Source organism: Cupressus sempervirens, chromosome 5 (genome assembly GCF_028749045.1).
Source record: "Cupressus sempervirens isolate cs-2001-9-10 chromosome 5, ASM2874904v1, whole genome shotgun sequence".
Taxonomy (NCBI): domain Eukaryota; kingdom Viridiplantae; phylum Streptophyta; class Pinopsida; order Cupressales; family Cupressaceae; genus Cupressus; species Cupressus sempervirens.
In genome coordinates, this window is record NC_143122.1 from 385,603,173 (window position 1) to 385,627,001 (window position 23,829).

The window sequence follows — 23,829 nt, forward strand, 5'->3', positions numbered from 1 at the left end:
ATGAAAACTGCTGCTCATTAGTGAAAATTATTTCTTTATGTGGATGAGTTTGGAGTAGGTTACAAGTTCTTCCTAATTAATAAACTGATGATATTGGTCCTACCCCAAAGATCCTAGGTGATCTTTTAATTTGTGTTGAGTAGCATATACATATAGATTAATTTGGATCATGCTTTATACTAGCTTATTTTGTGCATAGTAATTTTGGTCTCTTACATCTAGTTCTTGAATTTACAAAATGATTTATGTTTTAATTATTCAGTAAATTTATGAATTATTTATGAATTCTATTATATTTTGCATTGGTAATTGATTGAAATATTTATTCTAAAAAAATTGGAATTCCTATGTGATTTATTAGTATATATTTAATTCATCACTCTATAACAAAAATGTGTTTATTACAAATCTTGTCAAATTGTGAAAGGAAGAAGAACTTTTGGTCTATCCTTTCAATTTAAAGAAGTGTGATTAAGTTTACGAAGTGTAATTTATAATTGTTATTTTATTTCAATACTAAATATTTTCCTTACATGCCTACTTATCTTTCCATTCGCATAGATTCAAAAAATATCCATAGGCTCTTTCAAGATCTTACAAAGCTCCAGATTGACACATCTAGGTATAAACTAAGGAGGCCAACTTAAGCCAATTTAAGAACACAAAAATAGAGTAATTCATATCCTAATTTTAAACCACAAATTTACTCTGCACTTTTGGGTGTCATTTATGAAAAAAGTATTAAAGGTGTAAAGTTATAATGAGTTAATTTAGGACCAAAATGTCTTGAGGAAAGCCTCTATAAATGTTGATTTTGCTTGGGTAAATACTCTTGATTTTTTCTATTATAAATTATATAGATGGATGAGTAGATTCGGGAAAAGTAGAGGTAGATTTGTAAATAAATATTTAGAAAATAACTCAAAACCAAAGAGCCAAAAGATACAATATCAAAATAAGAAAAATCTAAACAAGTTAAGCTTCATTTGGAAAATGGTGTCACAAAACCTTCCCTTGACAAGTCCTCACCAAGTAAATTCCACACAATAAATGAGACTTCAAAAGAGTCTACATCCACTAGTTATTTTGATTTTTCCTATAATATTGAGGATTATTTTGAATTGCATTTAGGCAAGCCTAGTGAAAAAATCATTTTTTGCCCACTAGACTCCCTAGGGTCCTGCAGATTTTGTAGCATCTAAACTAAACATGGGAGAAAAAATTGGAGGCAACCATGGTAGAGGAAACATTAGTGGAGAAAACTTTGGTGACCAAAATAATGATGGTCCAAGACATAATAGAGAATTGGAGCATAATATCCCCATCACCTTCAAATCTTTATATCTCATCTTATAGATGATACTCCATTGGAGAATATACCACACTCAAATTTTCCCCCTTTTAGAGGTCTTACTAAGATCTTGACATGTTTTATTTGAGTTTGATGTTCTTTATCACAACTATAATTATCAAAGTGGTATGCAAAATCTTAAGCTATTTCTAGTCACACTAAAGGATACAACATTAAGATGGTTCATGAATTTAAGGATACTTTAAATTGAATGGGGACAAGTGGCATCTCTAAGTAAAGTCTTGAGGAATTTTGTGGCATCTACAAAAATTACTCAAGATCACGATATTAAGGGAGGAATTACATAAGTAAGTTTCCTTATTCAAGAAATGCAATAGGTATTGCAACATTTTTAATGAGTATTTTTCTTGAAGATCTTAAAAAAGATTTTTCAAATCATATAGGAAAAAATAATTAATACACTCTATACTTGTAAGAAGTAGTAAGAAGCTAAAAATGCAATGCCTCCCATATTTTATTTCTTCTCCATAAATATTTTGACCTAGAGGACACTTTGATCATTATTACTTGTTTATTTGCATGATGAGATGCATCGATGACTATACATTATTTTGATTACAAATATCATAGTTTTTTGTGCTAGATGATGTTGCTATTCGGTTTGATCATATATGCATGATGATGCTAGTAATCTGGAATGATGCTTTATGATGATTCTTGGTTTATTTTGTATCATGACTTGAATAATGGTTTATATTTATATCATAAGGATGTTATTGACTTTGTTGTTGGGGTGTTTTTATTTGTGGACATTGGTCTTTTCCCAACAATAGAGATATGCTCATATGAATGTATATATGTGATTATTTAAAGTCAATGTCACATGATTATATTTTTTTATGCCACTGCTATGCATTGTTTCTTATTGGTGCTAGTATGAAGTAGGAACAGAGGAATAGTCACTTTCTTGCAAGATCTACACAATGTCTCATTCTCCTTCAATGTGGTTATGTGTTTGTTTGTGCTTCATCTATTTATATATTAAGAACTTGCACTTGATGTTTTCTTGTTTACTGAATAGATACGAGGTACATTCACCTTAATTACATGATCTGAGTGTATACCTATATGCCCAAAAATTGAAACATGAGATAATGACCTTGACCTTTCATTTTTTGTCAATGTCGTCCCTATATGGGAGACGTATTCATATTATTAATATTATTAACTCTGTGGTTATTGTGGTAAATCCAAATCCATAATGTATTATGTGATTAGCCTAGTGAGTGTGTCTATGCCTTCAGGTTTCCACAATTGTCATGGAAAATATTAATTCAATTGATTATTGGGGGATTTTAATTATTTAATTATTTATTTTTATTTACCATCTAATTTTACATAGTTGAATTCCATATATTTTGAATCATTTTGTTTAATTTGAAAAAGGGCCAATTATTTTATTAATTTGTTAATATTTTAATTTGTAAGTCACTTTTAATTGAAGTACTTGTACTAGACAAAAAGTGGATTTTTAAACTCGCTTCTCTTTTGTTGAATTGAGAATTTGATAAATTTCTCTAAAACCCTCTTTGGAGAATTTCTTGTTTTACTCTTTGTGGTTCATTGCAAGGATAGGATCATTAATTTATAACAGGATTGTCCATCTTCTCCAAGGTTTTCATCATCTATGGAGCCCTCCTTAATTATTTCTTTCATTGTACAGTTTCAAGTTTTTGGGGTGAGGTAGGGCTCTTTTGTTTCTTTTGTCTTATTTCATTTAAATGTGTGTTTTCAATTTTTAAATGGTTGGAGGTTGAGAATTAGTGTTTCCCTTCATTTTCATGCAATTCTATAACTTGTTTGGATGGGTGTATTTATTTGTGCACTTTTATGAATTAAAATACATATGTTTTTGTAGTTTTTTTTTCTTTTGGATTTTAAATCATAGCTAGAATGAGATTTTTATTTGATTTTAAATATTTTGAATATATTTTAGAAGTGGGTTCCAATTTCATCAAACTCTGAGATGTTTGGTTTTTGGACATTTTTCTCATGCCACCTAGATTTGAGCTAGGATTTTGTGCCCTAAGCTTGGATGATGGAAATGGATTATCCTCCATGTTTTTATTCATCCCATATTTTTACTTTTTCACTTTTGGATTTTTTGGTGAATCCATGCTCTCAACAAGGTTTCCAATTGAGTGTATTTTGTACTTGTGACTTCTGATTGCATTTTGCGAATCAAACCCTTGTAAATTTTTATATCATTTTTTATATGGACTTGGTTGTGTCCACCCATGTGCATGTGATTTTTCCTATGATGGGATCTTGCAAGACCTAAAATCATCCAAAAGGCATTAAAATTTGACACACACCCAACAAAAGTCAAATTCAAGAACTATGCCTCAAGTACACACTTCAAGCATTCTCATAAAGAGGGAAATTACCAAAGGGAATTCCAAATAAAGGAGCTATATCACCAATGAAATTAAACATGGGATCCCAACCATAAATTCATAAGATAATTCAAGAGGAAACACATTGAATTTAAGAGAAAGAACTTATGCTTTAGATGCAAAGAACAATTAGAACTAGGACATATATGTGGTAGAAGGAACCAAAATCATAGATTGGAATTTATCCAAGTTGACAAGGTGATAGAAGGAAATTTGAGAAATAAAATAAAATGGGATCACAGAGACATTTCATTAAGGGATGAAGGAGGAGAAGACCAAAGGGATTTCGAGGAGCTACAACTCTAGCAATGATAAATAAGTACCAAAATAATTTTTAAAAATATAAATAAATATATGTATTATATGTACATCCTTGTTGATTTAAGAAAAATTAAACTAATAAAGGAAATATATAAATAAGGATAAGGGTAACCATCTAAGTTAGACTACCTTGATGGATTCCTGTTATTTTTCATCAAGGTCAATAGGGTCAAAGTCTAACTCTTGGACTTAGATTGGTTAAACCAAGAACCCTACTATACTTCATACATAATTCCTACTATATAAATATAAGATTGATTCCATATATGTAGACTACCTTTATGGATTCCTAACACCTTTCATCAAGGCTAAGGGGGTCAAAGTCTCACCCCTAGGCTTAGATTGGACAAACTAAAGAAGGATATAATGATTAGCTAAGTAGACCACCTTGATGGATGTCAAACACCTACCATCAATGACAAGTGGGTTGAAGTCTCTCCCTTGGGATTAGATTGAACAAACTAAAGAAGGATACAATGACTATCTAAGTAGACCACCCATCCAAGACTAAGAGGGTCAAAGTCCAACTCTTGGGCTTAGTAGTTAAGTTGAGAATCCTACTATGATTCACCATTTACACCATTTAGGATAAACCATGAATAGAGAAGCAAAACAAGTGTCTCACTAAGTAAGCCACCTCGAGTGGATGCCTAACACTTGCCACCAAGGCCAAGAGGGAAAAAGTCCCTCTCTTGGACTTATTATAGATTGACTTTGGAAACCTTATAATACATGTGAATTAATTTTCTTAAAATGATAGCTTAATTGCATCTTTACAATCATATACTAACTTTTTATAGGAGACAATAATAAGTTTAAATTTAAATTCATATTTGACTTGTAATTATGTGTTCAAATTGTGTATACTTTGTGTTTTCATGCATTCTTGTGTCTTATTTATGTATACCTCATGCAAGGTTTATATTTTCTTGCATCATATTTTCATTATACTTTGTCTCCACATGGAAAGGTTTGCATAAAGTGTCATTTCTTGAGGACAAGCAATTTTGGGAAGGGAAGGCTATCATGACCACTCTCGAAATGGAATTCACCAATCATAAATGGTTAAAAAATATTGAATATTAATAACAATATGATATAATATATTATTAATACATTATCAAGCATTATTTAATACTATTAATACTAAATTTATATGTCTAATTGAAATTAAATGAGGTACATCTGTCATAAATGGCATGGGTAAAAAAAGCCCTCATGATCATACCACCTTGACTACAAGTACACCACATAACTATTTATTTCCGATAGTAATAGGCGTTGAGTGATCACAATAATATCATTAACAAATATATGAATAATAATTTATTATATATTATTATATTAAAGAGTTAATTTAATTTATTTTATTAAATTACCTTTACTCCCTTCTTAAGATTTCCCTTTATACACTTGCATTTCCATTCAATAATTAAATAGTAATTATTAAATGTCATTTACCTCTTAGGGTTTCCTTTTTAGGTTTTACAATCTCCTTCTATAAGGACTCATCAATTGTAAATTTTATTTATCTTTCAGTTTGATAATATAATTTTCCATGTTTTCAAAGCAAAACCCTTGCCTCTTCTTTGTATTTTTTTCTCTGTGACATGTTCTTGCATACAGGTGTTCTTCAGGTTTTGTAGATTTATATTTCTCAAATCCTTCATAGTATCAGAGTCTGACCTATTGTATCTTGTTCTTATTTGGAGAAAAAGAGGAACGAGGGTTTGATAGAATCAAACTAGCTTCTTTGGGTATTTTTTGTGAAAATAGGGGGGCCTCTGAAATTTGGAGCACTTTGAGGCCAAACAAACCTCACAATTGGCTTCATAAGATGTCAAAACCCCTATTTTCATTTAAAGTTTGTCAATTTTGGACACTGGGAAAATCTTAAGAAATTTTTTTGCCTACCAGGGTCGTACAACCCTTAGCACGCTTTCCAAGGTAGAAAATTACTAAATTAAAAAAATCAAATTATATTTTTTTTCAAATGTGTCACAGAGAGCCATTGTGACATCACTCACCCCATATTGCCACTCAACCCAGCTAATCTGCTCCATCATGCTCTCCTCCGTTCAACTCTAACACTCTACCTCCACTCGAAGTGCCACTAGTCTGCCACCATCAATCTGCTCACCTCCCTCAGCTAGCCTATGGTCATGTGGAAAGGTTGGGGGATTAAATTCTAGCCCCTAGGTAATTTTTGGGGCTCTACTTTATTTTTTTACAAATTAAGGGTACATGTTGGCTTTTTGGGTCTAACTTGAGCATACAAGGGCATTTTTTGGAAAATGAAATATTGTTAGAAAGCTTATTCCGAGACATATATGATGGTGAAGGAATTTTTTAGATTTTTTCTAATTTGATGCCTATTTTCTACTCAAAGTTAGATGATTATTTTTATCTTCCATGGGGCATAACTTGCTTGTTTTACCTCTGCTTTACTATCCAAAAAAAGTCTCAGAAATCTCTTCTCGAGCATTATCTAGATTCTCTATTATTTTCATCATTATTTTTCAAAGGTGTATGTGATTCTCAAGTTGAATCTTCTTTGTTCTTTTCTTGTATACACATTCTTTCTAGCAGCTAGGGTTTTGTGTTTTGCATTGTGGGGGGTGTTTTGTATTATCGTTTATGTTATTTACATCAATAAATTAGAATTTTTTCAAAAAACAATGGTTGATACCTCTTCTTTTCTAGAACTTATGACTCCTCATAACTATCACTCATGGAAGTCTCTAACAACATGACTTCTCTGGTCAAAAGGGTTGTGGTCTTGTTTAGACATAGTGTAGTCAATTGTACAGAGGCCTTTTGAGGTCATGCAGCATAGGAACAAGATGAATGAGGCAATGGAGTTGATTGCTTTATAGGTATCTAACAGTCTATAGTTTCATCTTGATGGGTGCAATATCCCTCTAGCTATGTGGACCAAGCTTGATGGCTTGTTTGGTACATTGAATGAGTTTAGAAACTTCAAATTGAGGCAAATCTTACCTCTCTTGTACCAGATGATTTTCCTTCCATTGAGGATTTATTGATGAAGTTCAAACAACAGAGATCTTTATTGCAGGGTTGTGGGAAAACCAAGACTGACACTAAGCACATTTACTTGATTCTTTCTAAGCTCCATGGAAACTTTTAGATTTTTGTTTCTACCTTCCATTCCACCATGGATGCTTTGGGTACTAGATTTACCATGCCATCCTTTGAGGTTTTTTGTGATTGTTTGACTCAATAAAAATCTAAACTCTCTCAGTTGGGTTATCTCACAAGCTTACAAACTCATGCATTGGTAGCTCAGACATCTTTTGAAAGGAGAAAAAACAAAAGTTACATCCTACAAAGTCTCAGATTGATTCTAGCCCTCACATCTCATCAGGACCACCTCCTCCTAAGGGGGATAAACCAAAGATAGACCAAAGTGTGCTTATTGTAACAATCCCAATCATGATGAGTCACATTACTATGAGAAGAAGTTAGATGGCTAGGCCAAACAGGTTTCGAATTTGACAGCTTTCCTTTAGAAGAGTAACATTGATATTCCTTCTACTTCTTACAGATCTTCATCATCATCATCATTTTAGTCAAATGGTAAAGACATAGGAAAGGATCATGCACTATATGCAACTACTACTTCACATTCTTGTAGATGGTTGCTAGATTCAAGTGCTTCACACCATATGGCATCTTCTCAGGATTTGTTCTCTTCTTCTGAGGTTTCTCCTACTCCACACATTTTGATGGGGAACAACATTGTTATGACTATATGTGGGAAAGGTTCTATTGATATTGATGATTGTACATTTCATGATGTACTTTGTGTTCCATTTTTTTCCTCTAACCTTCTCTCTATTTATTAGATTACACACAGTAAGACAGGGAAGACAACTAGATTTGCACAAGATTTAGTGCACATCAAAGATAGTGATATAGAAAATATTGTTGCTACAAGGATTATTGATCATTCTTCCCTCTTATACTCTTTCTCTCATTTTGGTCCACCATCTCCACTATCAGAGACTCACTCTCCTTCTTCAAAAGAGACTACTGAGATGAAGTCAAGCCACTTGAACCTATGTGTTATTCTTGAGACCAGTGCTTTGATGTCTACACCTCCATCTCTTGTTCATATTCCATCTGTTGCACAAGATTACTCTTCAGCATTTCCTACCATTGAAGCTTCACTCATAAAGACACCTACTATAGTTATTGAAGATATATTAGAGGACACACATCTCCTCTCATATTATAGATTCATCACACCTATTATCCCACCTCCTAGATTCCATTTATAGGATTCTCATGCATTTTCCTTTGAGCATCAGTGAGGACTTCCAGCTTCACCTTACATTCAGGGGTTTCACCCTCCTTGTCCACTACCTTTGTTTCTTTTAGATTGGAGCCACATTGGTATGTTCATTAATATAGGAGTTCTGCCATTCTAGGGGGGCTATGGAGTCTCAAGCCTCTATCATGTGGGGAGTTTCATTGTACTTATAGTTTTGAGAGAATCTCTTGAGACATATCATTTTTACTTTTTCTTTCTATCTTTTTTTGGAGTAGGTTTTTTCCTATGTGGTTTTCCCTATTTCTTTGTTTCATAAAGATTTGGTTGTGATTGGGTACCAAATTAGGCCTTATTGCCAAGACCTAAGTTTTCTTTCAGCATTGTAGTTTCCTTTCTTTTTCATGCATTGTTTGTAGCTACATTGTTTCTCATCTTGGGGGGGTGTTAGAGTAAAGGGTTAATTTAATTTCATTTATTAAATTACGTTTACTCCCTTCTTAAGATTTCCCTTTATGCACTTGCATTTCCATTTAATAATTAAATAGTAATTATTAAATGTCGTGTACCTCTTAGGGTTTTCTTTTTAGGTTTTAAGATCGCTTTCTATAAGGATTGATCACTTGTAAATTTCATTTATCTTTCCAATTTGATACTATAATTTACCATATTTTTCAAAGAAAAACCCTTGCCTCTTCTTTTTCTTTTCTTCTTTATGGCAGGTTCTTGCATACAAATGTTCTTCGAGTTTTGTGGATTTGTATTTCTTAAATCCTTTATATATATATATATATATAGCATCAATTATTTTATTATTAAAATCAACTATTAATAACATATATTTTTCAAAATAACAACATATATATGTATAGATAGATAGATACATAGATATGGATGTAGATGTAGATGTATATGTAGATGTAAATGTAGATGTAGTTGTAGTTGTGTGTACATATATATATCAACTAATATTTAATAATTTATAATACCAATATAAAATTACTTTCATTTTCACTAATTATATCATATTCCAAATAAAGTAACAAATAAATAAGATAAATAAAAAATAGTCGAAAAGGAATATAAAAAAGAGAGAGACCAACACATATAAGGAAAGAGAAACCTTTGAAGAACATAAGGGCATTGATACCAATAATAAATCAACTCATTAATAAGGGGTAAAAAAAAAAGTATTAGGAAGTGGCATAAAGTAAGGAGGGAACAATAGTGGGAGAAAGAGAACATATCAATTTAAGCTGCCAAATTATTATGAGTGGCATATAATATTTATGAGAGGGACATAATATTCAATACACCTTTTTTGTATTTGAAATAGTTATTTCTAACATATATATTCAAGAACTTGTACATTTTTTAGTAACGATATAATATTAGGAAATAAATCATACATATTTCAAGTGTAAAATATAATTAAAGTACTTACAATTTATTCATATTATGGATAAGATCTATTGCAAACCTTAAGTATGGAGTATAGGTGGTTAAAGGCTAAATTCCAAGAGGGGGCATTACATAAATAATTAACTCCACAAGGAACAAAAACTTTCTCTGATACCATTTGGTGTAGTCAATGATGGAGGGACCTCAAAGAGATATGTCCAAATGTTCATCATGAGTAAACCAATGAAAAAAATAAGGAAATGGGGAGAATGGTGCAAGATCATCTTTCATTCAATAGGAAATCAATTTACAATCACTTAGAAACATACATGTCTTCTTATATGTCAAGCTATAATAGGCTTTCTTGATTACAATCTTCAGTTAGAAACCTTATATCTTATTTGAATGATATATGTCCTTAATCTAATATTTTTTCCTTATAGGATACGTGTTATTAAAATATATAGGCATCATGCCATGCAATTTAGCCCACAAAAGATTACATTTCTCCAAGAATAGGAAATGCATTACAAGAGATAGGTCTATCCCAAATCATAAGGAAAAGATTACGCAAACCATTGAGAGATTGTGGCCTAATAATTAGGTCCAAATATGATCCAAGAACATAGATATATAAACCATCAATTATTTATGATCATATATTTCTATTACAAGATCAAATTCCATGAACATGCCCAAGAATAGGAAAAAAAACACTACCCAAGAGAGAAAAAACCATAACTCAGTAAACAATGATCCAAATGAATTGCAAACCTAGGAACATGATCCAAGATAGGTCTTATTATAATTTTATCATCCCATATGCTAAATTGAGTAGACAAATGATCACTAAATCGGTCAAAAATAATGTACAAATTGACAAACTAAACAAACTCAAAATAGAATTATTTTTATTGATGCAAGATTTCTCTGAAGCCAAGATGATCCTACATCAAAATAAATAAATAAATTCTTTGGTGAGGGAACATGGAGGTAAAGAAAGCCCTTTAATATTTTTAAAATTCTTTAAGTATGATAAGAATATGGGAAGTTCCAAGGGTTGTATGATATTGCTAAGAGGAACTTAGAATTTGGTGCAAAATTAATGGGGAATTTGTGTTCAAACCCAAACATTAACAAGAGAAAATTTATGCAAGATAACATCTAGACATAGGAGATCAGTCCAAAATACTCACAATTGATAAATCACCTAAAGGGTCTACTATGTGGAATATTTTGCATCATCAAGGGAAATTAAATTCACGATGGAGAAAGAGTCAATATTTTGCAAGACTCTTGATGATGCAAGGAGGGAACAAAATCACCAATGCCAAAGGCACACCCAGCAATCCAAACTAACCTCGTAGAGTTAACACAATGGAAGCAAACACATAAAGAGAATAGCACCACAGAGAGGAAACAAGATACTTCTATTGATTCAACAAATGATCAACATGTATGCCCAACTGTAAAGCCTTCTAGGTTATGACTAGATACAAAATACATTCTAGATCTAAGATCTAGCTTCAAATTCACACTTTCTAGTTCTTCTCTTAAATAATCTCTAAAAACTACCTAACTCCAATCCTAAACACTCTATTTATACTTTCCAAAATGGCTTACAAATCATTCCAGAACATTACATAATAGAAAGGCTGACCCAACAACGGTCAAGGAAAATCCCAAGATAAGATCTTAGCATAAATGTCACGAATGAAATAAATCCCACAAGTCAATTCGCACCAAAAACATAGAAATCACGTATAAAATGTTGACACTTGGCATAAACAAGATAACTCAGCACATGAAGAGTCAATCAGCATACACTAGGTGACTTAACACATGAAGGATAGCTCGACACATGAAGAATAGCTTGGCACACACTATGGAACTCAGCACACAGCTCAACACACACTGCAGTGGTGAGATGGGATAACACATGAACTGGAGTGTTGACATGATGTGGGATAACCTCAACTTGGCTTAAACTGTAAAATTATTAGCACACAACAATTGCTACAACTTGGCAATGTCTAAAACTCGGCAACAACTAGCAGAATGAAAACAATTGAGTAGGATAACATGTCAACCCAGGATGCTCCTGCATCAAACAACTAGGGTAGAAATAAATGATTCTCATAAATCATGCAAGTGTCACAACTTGAGTTTAATCCAACTCAGATTGAGAAATCCATGTAAAATCTTCAACTGGTTTATTTTTCCACTTCACCAAATATTCACAGTATTATTTTCATCTTGTTCTTTTACCAACTCTCTAATCCAATATCTGTTCAACCTCTTCAATCTGCTTCTTAGGATAATCATCAGGTACAACAACATTGAATATAGGAGATATATCCATGTCATCAAGTAACTCAACTTCATAAGCAATTCCACTGTCAAAACTTCTTCAAGATCTTACAAGGTCCAAACTTCTTCATCTTCAACTTATTGTATGTTCCAACTAGAAATCTTCCTTTCTTCAAATGAATCATCACCTCATCATCAACTTCAAAAATATGATGTCTTCTAGACTTATCAACATTCTCCTTGTACTTATGATTACTTTGTTCCAACTTCAGCTTCACTTCCTTATGCAAAGACTCCATAAAATTAGCAAATTCTTCTCCTGCAGCACTTCTCTTCTCTTCACCAGCAACATCTCTTAAATTCGATACTCCTCTAGGCTTCATTCTAGTAACAATCTCAAAAGGTGTCTTTCCTGTACTTCTATTCACAAAATTATTAAATGCAAACTCAGCTTGTCCTAATACCATCTCCGAATTATGTATTTCATCTCCAACTAAGCATCTCAAAAAATTACCCAAGCTTCTATTCACAACCTTTGTCTATCCATCGGTTTGTGGATGGAATGTATAACTAAACTTCAGCTCAATACCCATCTTCTTCCACAAAGTCCTCCAAAAATAACCAACAAACTTACTGTCTCTATCAGAAATAATACTTCTTGGTAATCCATGCAATCTAACAATCTCTTTGAAGAAAAGTTCAGCACCATGCTCAACATTTGATGTCTTCTTACATGGTATAAAATGAGCCATTTTAGAAAATCTATCCACAACAACAAATATAGAATCATGCCCCTTTTCTATTTTAGACAATCCAAGAACAAAATCCATACTAATGTCACTCCAATGTTTCTCAAGAATAAAAATGGGTGTATACAATCTAGTATTCTAACTTACTCCTTTTGCAACTTGACAAACTCCACAACTCTTCACAAATTTCTGAACATCCTTATACATTTGTGGCCAATAACACTTCTCTTTCAACAAATTTAATGTCTTATCAATTCCAAAATGTCCAGCCAATCCACCACTATGCTTTTCTTTAATCAGATCTAGCCTCATAGAACTCCTAGGGATACACAACTGAATACCTTTGAACAACATACCTTCTTGAATGAAATATTCATCATACTTGTTGATATGATCTATCAGATTTGGTGCTATGCACTCTCTCCATGCCTCAAAAAAATCAAAATCAGCATCATACAATGCTTTCATTTCATCAAAACCAAGAATGTCAATCTTCATTTCAATCAACAAAGAACGTCTTCTACTCAATGCATGAGAAACTTTATTAGTAACTCCACTCTTATGCTTAATCACAAATGTAAAACTTTGCAAATACTCAACCCACTTCATATGTCTTTGGTTCAATTTATGTTGACTTCCCAAGTACTGTAAAGCTTTATGATCAGTATACAACACAAACTCCTTAGGAATCAAATAATGTCTTTATTTCTTCAAAGCTTGAACAATAGCATAAAATTATTGATCATACATAGAATACTTCCTTTTAGCATCATTCAACTTCTCACTAAAGAAAGAAATAGGTTTACTTTCTTGACTTAATACAACTCCTATTGCACTACCACTTGCATCACATTCAACTTGAAATACCTTATTGAAATTAGGAAAATCCAATACAGGTAATTTAGCAACCTTTTGTTTCAAAATTTCAAAACTCTTATCAGCTCCATGTGTCCATTTGAATTCTTTTTTATCTCCTCTCATTATCTCAGTCATAACATTACAAACAACACTGAAATTCTTTATAAACTTTCTATAAAAACTAGCCAAACCATGAAATAATATTACCTCACCCACATTCTCAAGTGTAGGCCATTCCAAAATTGCTTTAACCTTCTCTATATCCATTCTCAAACCATCAACTAAAATAACAAATTCCAAACACACAATCTCCTATTGCATGAAAGAACACTTTTTTAGATTAATCAACAACTTCTCCTCTTTCAACCTCTTAAATACTTGTCTAACATTCTCAAGATGTTCTTCCTTAGTCTTACTAAATATCAAAATATCATCCAAATAAACAATCACAAACTTACCCAAAAATCTTTTTCAGAACTTCATTCATCAACCTCATGAACATACTAGGTGCATTAGTCAAACCAAATGGCATAACCAACCATTCATACAAACCATCTTTTGTCTTGAAAGCAATCTTCCATTCATCACCTTATCTAATTCTAATATAATGATAGCCACTCTTGAAATCAATCTTGGTAAAATACTTTGCTCCACTCAAACAATCCATTATGTCATCCCTCCTCGGCATAGGAAACCTATCTTTTAATGTGGTCTTATTAATAGCTCTGGAATCAGTACACACCCTCCATTCTCCATTCTTCTTAGGTGCTAATATAGTAGGTACATCACATGGACTCAAACTTTCTCTGATTAATCCCTTTTGCAACAATTCATGCACTTTTCTATTAAGTTCTTCATTCTCTACAGGTGTCAATCTATATGGTGCTTTGTTTGGAAAACTAGCTCTAAGAATCAGATCTATACAATGACTTATACTTCTCACTAGCGTTAAACCATCAGGAATATCCTCAGCAACAATATCCTTATACTCATTTAGCAATTTTGTAATTTCCTCTGGTACTTGGCTACCACTATTTGCTGCTTGACCATTACTACCTACACTTAGTCCTCTATGAACTATAGCAAAATAGACTTGATTCTTCTATTTCCCATTAACCATGCAAATTTTTATCATAGTATTGTACACGGTAAAAGAACACGTATTCATGAAACTTTAATGTAGAAAGCAAATGGACTGATGATAGACTATGCTAGACCCAAGACATCATCAGCAGCAAGTAATCTCTACAAATGTCTCATGTCTCCCTAACTACAACCGCTAAAATAGCTCTTAGACCAGCCTTTTAGTGACAATTCTAGTATGGGATATTGCTAAAAAATCATATCTATGATGAAGAATGCAAGATCTATGACTATAATGTGGATTATGTGTGAAATGCAACTCCTAGAAATGCTCTTGAAATGATCATGCCATGAGCTAAATATGCAATAAATGAAGCTAAATGATGCTAAATGATGCTAAATGGCATAAAATGATACTAACAATGCTATGAAATCACTATAATGAAAAATGCTAAAATAATGAGTCTAAATATGCCTATAGTGTGGATGCATCAAAACTTGGGTCCCTTGTCTCTTAGATTTCCATCCTATTTATAGGATTTTAGAAGGGGTTGGGGTAATAATTGGGATTTTCACTTTTGACTAGGGGTGAAAGTGAAATCCAAAATATCTCATAAGAGGCCAAGAGGAAGAGTCCAACAGACTTGGTTTTGAGGATAATATGAAGATTTTTCAAATTCTTTTAAATGGTAAAAGGGAGATTTTCATCTTGTGAGGATAAAGTGATTTTATTGATTTACTAAATGATTTATTTTCAACACTTTGTCTTTTTCTTCCTCCCTTTTTGCATTTCATTTTATGAATTTGAATTGTTTTCTTCCTCTTTTAAAGTTGATTTAGGTCTTGTCAATTTAAAAGGTGATTAATGACCTTATGCAATTTTTTATTTAAAAGTCTGTTACGTTTCTTCTGATTTTCTTTTTAATTTCGTCCTGATTGATTGAGATTACATGATTTAAATCTTTGCCAAATTTTGGGTGTCTAAAAATGCCCCTCTTTGAGCTAATATGTGGAGCATATCAGTTCAAAGACTATCTTGATTTTCTGATTTTAGGTCAAATAATGATCACTGGATGTCTATTTGATGATATTTTGTCATCTTGTCATTGTCATGATCTCTATTTGTTGATGGCTTGATGTCTGATCGTTGATGATTCAATGTTTGATCATTGATGATGTTTTGATTGTTGTTGATTTGATGGTTGGATTGCAGTGTTGATTCTATGATTTGATTGCAATGGTTTTTTTTGGATACCTTGGTTTTGATGTTTACAAATTTTTGGCAGGGGTAGGACGTTTTTGATGTTTCTAAAAATTTTAATGCCCCTATTTGATTTGATGTTTAAAATTTGGTTGTGGTAGAGCATTTTTGATATTTTGAAAAGTTTTGATGCCCCAGTATACGACCCCCTCAGAAATGAAATTCGAAAAATGGACGTGTGAAATAGGGATGATCCAATTTTATTTCTGAAAGTATTTGATGAGAATAGTTGATAGGGAATGTGTAGTCACAAAGTGATGTGTAGGATCAATTAGGTAATGTTGATAGATAGAAAAATGTCTCCCAAGGATACAGAGTAGGGAAGACTGACATGTCCATCTCGAGATACAAAGTAGGACAAGAAACTGGTTCAAGATAGAACCATTAGCTAAATAGCTACATGTTGAGATTTAATTGATGTAGGATGATCACTTGTGATGAAAAATTGATCAATGTTCAATTGTTCAAGATGGGATAAGTGCCCCCAGTGAGTAAGAATATTTGGATCAGATACAGACAGATGATGTATGTAGTGCAACATAGGGTCGAGTTGTGGAGCTTTTTGTGCTCATTTTATGGACTTATCATGTAGGCCATCAATGATGAGGACCCTTTGATGTTGATGACCTTTTGACGTTGATGATTCAATCTTTTTGATTTATGAGATATTCAAGCTTTTTGATGTTCAGACTTGTGCACTTGTGATATCATGGACTTTTGTATGCAGGTGATGATCTAATTTGATGATTATGTTGATAGTGGATGCGAATGTGTATATATATGAGAATGGTTAATATAGATGGATCATATTTTAGAATAGATGGTAAGTTACTGATGATGTAATGGAAATGTGATGTGGTAACATGAATGTAATAAAATGAAATGAAACATGAAATGAAATGACAAGAAATGAAATGAAATGAGATGTGATAACATGACCTATAATGCAATGCAATCACATGAGTAATGCAATGAAATGAAATAATAGAATGGGATATAATGACAAGTAATACGAGATGATGAAAATGATGTGTAATGCAATATAATGGAATGACATGAGAAATGAATTGTAATGATGAAAATGCCAAAAAAAGTGTAATGAAATGGAATGTAATGAAAATGCAAAGAAATGAGCGATGATAATGCGATGACACAAGTAAGGATAATGTAATGAAAAATGCAATGAAATGGAATGTAATATATAAAAAGATAAAATGAAATGAAGTGAATTGAAATGTGCTATGTAACGAAATGAACTCAAATGAGGAATGAGGTAAGATGAAATGTAAGATGTCATGAAATGAAATGAGATGGATTAGGCGATAGAAATGAAAGGAGAGGAAGACAAAATGGTGTGATATTTGAAATGAAAATAGAAAATGAAATGGATTATGCAATGAAATGCAATGAGTAATAAAATGAAAATGCAATAGTATATGAAATCACATGAAATGAAAATGAAATGGATTATGAAATGAAAGGAAATGAAAATGAACATGTAATGGAATGAAACGATGTGAAATGTAAGAAAATGGAACAATATGATATGAAATGTAATGAAAAGATGTATGTGAAAAAATGAAATGAAATGAAAATGTAAGGGAATGACAAGTGAAAATGTAATGAAATGGAATGATATGAAATGTAGTGAAATGATATAATAGTGAAATGAAGATGAAAGGAGATGGAAAGGAGATAAGTAACGAAATGAAACGAGATGGAAGATGGAATGAAATTGTTTGAGATTCAAAGGCTTTGAGTTGGTATGTCAATATTTGCGATTCAAAAGCCACTAAATGAATGGATGAAAATGGAAGGTGGTTAAATGAAATTGTTTGAGATTCAAAAGCCACGCAAGACAGCAAGTGACATGATGCAATCTGATGGTGAATTTATGACATGTAATGTTGGCATGGATGAGGGGAAGAAACAAAGTCCATGAGTGCACATAAGCTTGTTGATGGTGTTGCACGTGTTGTTTATAACTAATCGTGAAAGTGTTTAGTAATGTTGGTGAATTTTAACCTAATTGTGTACCAACCATGTGTTTATCAAGGAACCCAAGATGAAAAAATGCAAACTAGATGAATGCAACTAACTGTCACTTTTTTTAAAGAAAGGCAAACTAATTGTCATCATAGAGCATGTGATAAAAGTGACTGAGTACAACCACCACTAGCTCAGCTATAGTGATATGAATACTTTGTCATGCTGAGAAGTACTAACAAAGAGGAACAATGTATAAGAAAACATGACAATCACTAAGAAACAGAAGCTATAGCCACAAAATAACAAAAATATAGGCACACCAACCAGTCAAATGTCAGAGAAAGTACCTCACCTAAGGTAACGCAGAAAATTGGTAGAGGTACACATGGCATTCCATCTAAGAGGAGGCTCTTATAAGTGGACACCAGTAATGTGAAAAACTAAAGGACCATAGGAATTAAATAGTGAAAAACCAATAAAACATCATGACTTTATCTTGGTACCTCTAGTCGGACACATTGAGATACTAAAAGTGCATGATAGCATAGAAAATCATTATGTGTGAAACAGGTGTGCTTCCAATTGTGTGTGATAGTATCATGTTGTTTTGTTTGTTTCATTTAGGTCTGACAGGGAGTAACCTTGTTGTATCAGGTGGATAGAAGGCGTGGGATGTGTCGGTGGTGATCTAGTAGCAGAATTATGTGGGTGATGTACATTGGCAAAAATTTGGGTGATGAAATGTCAGAGTTGAAGGTAAAATGTACCAGGTACCAGTGTGGCAGAGTGCAAAGAGTGGATACGAGGAAGACTGGTGCAGAATGAGGCTCAGGTGAATGATGGCTATAAGGAGGTGAATAGTGTGATATTGAAGCAAGGTAAAGTGGAGAGTAGAACATGATTATTGGAGACAGCAAGAAGTTGTGGGAATTGTGAAAGTAAAAGTATGTCGAGCTCACCAGATCAGTCATAGGAAGAGGGTGATGCTAACCAAGGAAGGTGGAGGAGGCAAGGGTGGAGATCAAAATGCATTAGGCGATCTTTCGAGGAGTGGGTGGAGCAACCAAAACTCCAAGTGATAATCTCGGGTCTAGGTGAGACAAGCCAACCTGGGCAAAGGCCTACACAACTTGAAGGGGCGGGGATGGAGATGGACGACATGCCTTTGTCAGCACTAATGATGTTATCAAGGACTGCAGTGCAATAGGCATTGCAAGGGGCGGCAGATGATGGGCAAAAGATGTAGGTGGAGGATAGTCTGTCTAAAAAGATGAAGAGTATGTCAGGAGTGGAGGAGGAAGTGGGGGAAATAAAGTCTCCTAAAAAGTCTATGGGAGGGACTGTGAAGGATGTGGGAGGTGTTAGTGGTGGTGAAGTACTAAGTGGAATGCGATAATGGATTAGTCTTGGGACATCGGGACAAGGGTCAACAGAAGGGGGAGCAAGTGGTGTGAATGTGGGGGAGCTGCAACTAGAGGTGGGGGATAGTGATCAAGCATTATGAGACATGGAAGGATTATGGAAACTGTTGGCAATAGAGAGAGTGCAAGCAAAAAATGCAGAATAGGAGGTCACTTTTTTGCTAGGATTGATGGAGAAGGCTTAGGAGGATGGAGCACAAATAGAGGCAAAGTGACTGCAGACAATGATAGATGTAGAGCGGGTGCGGGTGCAATCACTAGAGATGGAGTTGCGTGTAGAACATGCACAAGCAAAAGGAAGTGATGGAAGAATGCGAGCTAAATGATCAAAGTCGTAGCATTTGCAAGAATCAATGAAGATGGTGCAAGTAGGTTTGGAGAGCATGCAGAATGAGCTAGTGCTATTGCAATCATAGTCTGAGTCATTTAGGGAAGCAATTGCGAAGGTGAACACCTTGGTGTTGAAGTTGCAGGAGAGTTTGGCACTAAGTGAGGGGAAGGTGAGGCAACTTTAGCAGCATTTGGGTGAGGCAAAAGTGGATGTGGACCATTGGCGAATGATGACTGATCAAATGCAACAAGAGCGGGATGCGGCCCAACAAGCAATCACTGCACAGAGGGTAAAATGTGTTTGTGGAAATGCACTAAATGGCCAAGGTACATCGGGAAGCTACTTATTGGATGGGATGTTACTATCAGGCATTCCCACATGAGGACTAACAAGAAACGCAATTTATAGATAAAGAATTTACAACTCTGTTAAAGATACAATTACATGGCAGAAAGTTTCCAATTCCTATGGAAGTGGTGTGGACATGTCAGGGGTTGACACTGAGAGCCTCTTTGTCTAGAGCGAGGCCAGAGGAGACACCATTGATCAGACACCCTGTCATGCCACCTCCCCCAAGAGGCCAAAATAAATAATCCACTAGATATTGTTGGGATGTAATGCAGTTAATACTATCGTAGGGGAATAAAAAGTTGATGTTTGTTGTTGCAGCAACTGGTGTTGATTGTAATGTATTCTCATGTGTATTTTTGGTATTTCCAAAATATATTTGAATGTTGTTGTGATTTTTGCAAATATTTAAATGTTTTTGTGATTTGTTTGGCAAATATTTGAATGTTTTTGTGTTTTTTTGGAATATTTAAATGTTTTTGTGATTTGTTTGGCAAATATTTGGATTTTTTGTGTTTTTTTGGATAAATGTTGGAACGATTTAACTCTCATAAAAATAGGAATAATAATATCCGTACAGTGAGGATAATCGTGACAAGTTAGCAAGAATGTATATGTTCATATGAAGAACTAGTACAGACAATAATAATGCCAATAGGAGGATGTTTCTCTAGGGGTATGACAAGATGGGCATTCTTGACGCCTATGAAAAAGTGTATGGGGCCCAAAAGAGGACACGTGGGTCTCAAGTATGCAAAATAGGGCCTTGAAAAGACATTTTAACCCAAGAAAGGTATGTTGGGGGCTCAAAAGACATCGAGAGTCCCGAAAAATGATGAAACTTGGCCTATAAAAAGGCATTTGGGGCCTAAAAAGGTATTGGAGGGGTCCAAAAAAAGGATGCATGGGCCTCAAAAAAGGCGCTAGAGGGGCCTAAAAAAGGTGCTTTGGGCCTAAAAAGTCACTGGAGGGGTCCAAGAAGGATGCATGGGCCTCGAAAAAGGCACTAGAGGGGCCTAAGAAAGGCACTTTGGGCCTAAAAAGGCAGTAGAGGGGTCCAAAAAGGATGCATGCGCCTTGAAAAAGGTGCTAGAGGGGCCTAAAAAAAGGCACTTTGGGCCTAAAAAGGACGCTTGGGCCTTGAAAAGGGCACCAAAGGAGCCTAAAAAGGTGCTTTGGGCCTAAAAAGGCATTGGAGGGGTCCAAAAAGGATGCTTGGACCTTGAAAAAGGTGCTAGAGGGGAAGGCCAAGCTCACACGCTTACACCTACTTATTTTGTGCCTCTAGTTAAGTGAGGATGAAAGAGTCTGATGGATATCTGGGCTTTCAAGATAGCATTGACATATTTGTTGAAGAAGGCTAGACTAATCATGGCCACTGCAACTTAAATAAGACTAAAAATCCTTCTTGATTTACATTAATAATGGCTGCATGGAAGGAAGGCTATGGTCGACTTCACGGCATCTCTTTCACTATCTGAGATGTGTTGAATTTTCCTAAACCTAGAATTATGTTTTACGACACTACCATGCTTCTTCTTAATATTAACAGGGCATGTTGGGAGTTGTTGTCTTGTTGTGTAGCATAAGTGAGAAATTGAGAGGAATTTTGGGGTGTTGTTGACATGAATTGCCCCCATTTCGAATGTTGTAGGCTAGTTCTGAATTTTTAGATGATGTTTGAAAAAAAAAAATTGGACATTTTTTATATATTTCTCAATTTTTTTGACATTTTTGGGCAATTTTTTTTTAAAAATTGACATTTTTTGGATGATATTTGAATTTTTTTGACATTTTGGACAATTTTTGCATTTTTTTGGTATTTTAAAGCTATTTTTGGAATTTTTTTTTTTTTTGACATTTTTGGGTGATTTTTGGGTTTGCGAGGGTGAAATGGAGGATGTGAGCGAGATTTGGTGGAATATGGAGGTGACCAGGACCATGTGAGGTACCTAAAGAGGCAATGAAGGAGTTTATGATGTCGAATGGGTTGACTAAGGGCTATGATAAGTATGGGGGATCATTGGGCAAGGTGGATGGTGGAGATGTGCATTGATTTTCCTGCAATTCATGTCTATGGTATCTCAATACATAATCAGACTTCTGTGTTGTTGAATTTGTGGTGCTCCTCATTGTACCTGTCATACTAGCTATTTCCACTACTGTGCACATTCACTCAAGGAAAAGGGGTTTGATTTTCTCTTGTTATAGTTATTATTATTATCGTTATGAGCTTTGTTTCCCTTGCCTTACTATTGCTACCATATTGGTTATTTGTGTTGTTATGAATACACTCTTGATGCCAAAAGATCTTAGAACTTGAACCCACAAATGTTTCTCATGGGGGTATGTGTGAAATTAATTCTAGATCGAATACTAGCCTGATAGATCATGCTAGCTTCTCAACCCCAGATAAACACATAATTTGCTGCCAAATACCTCCAAATAATTCAATTGTAAATGCTACCCCTTTCTCTTATTCTCATCTTCTATTAATTGCAATGGGAAGCCACAAAGAACCAAAATGTGTCTCAGAGATAGTAAATCAACCATTCAACTGTAGCCCTTTTTCGGCATTGAAGGCCTTGTGTTGCTTAGGGAAGCCTAAAAGTGTTATCTCTTTCCCCTTTTCAACCCAAAAGTGACATTCTCACTTCTTTTTACCATTTTTTTCAATTTTTTTGATATTTTTTATGTTTTTTTCTCAAAGCTTTTAGACATAAAACCGTTTTAGATGGATATTGTTGATTGGTTCTACTAATTCTAGACCATCGCAATCTAAAAGTTAGTAGGTACCACTCCCAAAGGACTCTATGATAAGGTAAAGACCAATCCAATTGGCCTCCCATTTCCCTTTCTTTTCTCTTGCTACTTGGTTCTTGGGGTTTTCTCTAAGCACTAGGTCACCAGTCTAAAAAACACAAGGTTTAACCTTTTTGTTATAATGCCTTGATAATCTATTCTAATACACTTTGAAATGGTCATGGGTTGTACACTAGCATTCCTCTAACAACTCTAGCTGTTCTAAACAGACCACTCTGTAATCCTCATCTGATAGGACATCTTGATGAGTAACTCTCAAGGAAGGGATCTCAACTTCTAAAAGGAGAATAGCCTCACAACCATAAACCAGAGAGAAAGGTGTCACACCTGTAGGTGTCTGAACACTTGTCCTTAAGGCCCAAAGGGCGGGGTTCAACTATAAATGTCAATCCCTTCTAGTATCATTGACTATTTTCTTGAGGATGTTGATGATAGTTATGTTGGTAGCTTCTGCTTGGCCATTGCCTTGGGGATAATAAATAGATGAAAAATGGTGTATAATGTGAAATTTTTCACATAATTCATCAATTATTTGGTTTTTAAAGTACAAGGCATTATCTGTGAGAATTGCATGAGGTATGCCAAACCAACAAATGATATGGTTGAGAATGAAAGTGGAGATCTATTTTCCTGTAGAGTCTGCAAGTGGTGCCAATTCAACCCACTTGGTAAAGTATTCAGTGGTGGTGATAATCCATCTATGCCCACTGGAGGAGGGTGGGTGGATGGCTCCAATTAAATCAAAACCCCACTGATAGAAGGGCCATGGCATGGCCAAAGGATTTAGTTCTTGGGCTGGTGCGTGAATGAGGTTACCATGGATTTGACATTTTTTACAAGTTTTGACAAAATCAATAGAATCCTTTTCCATGGTT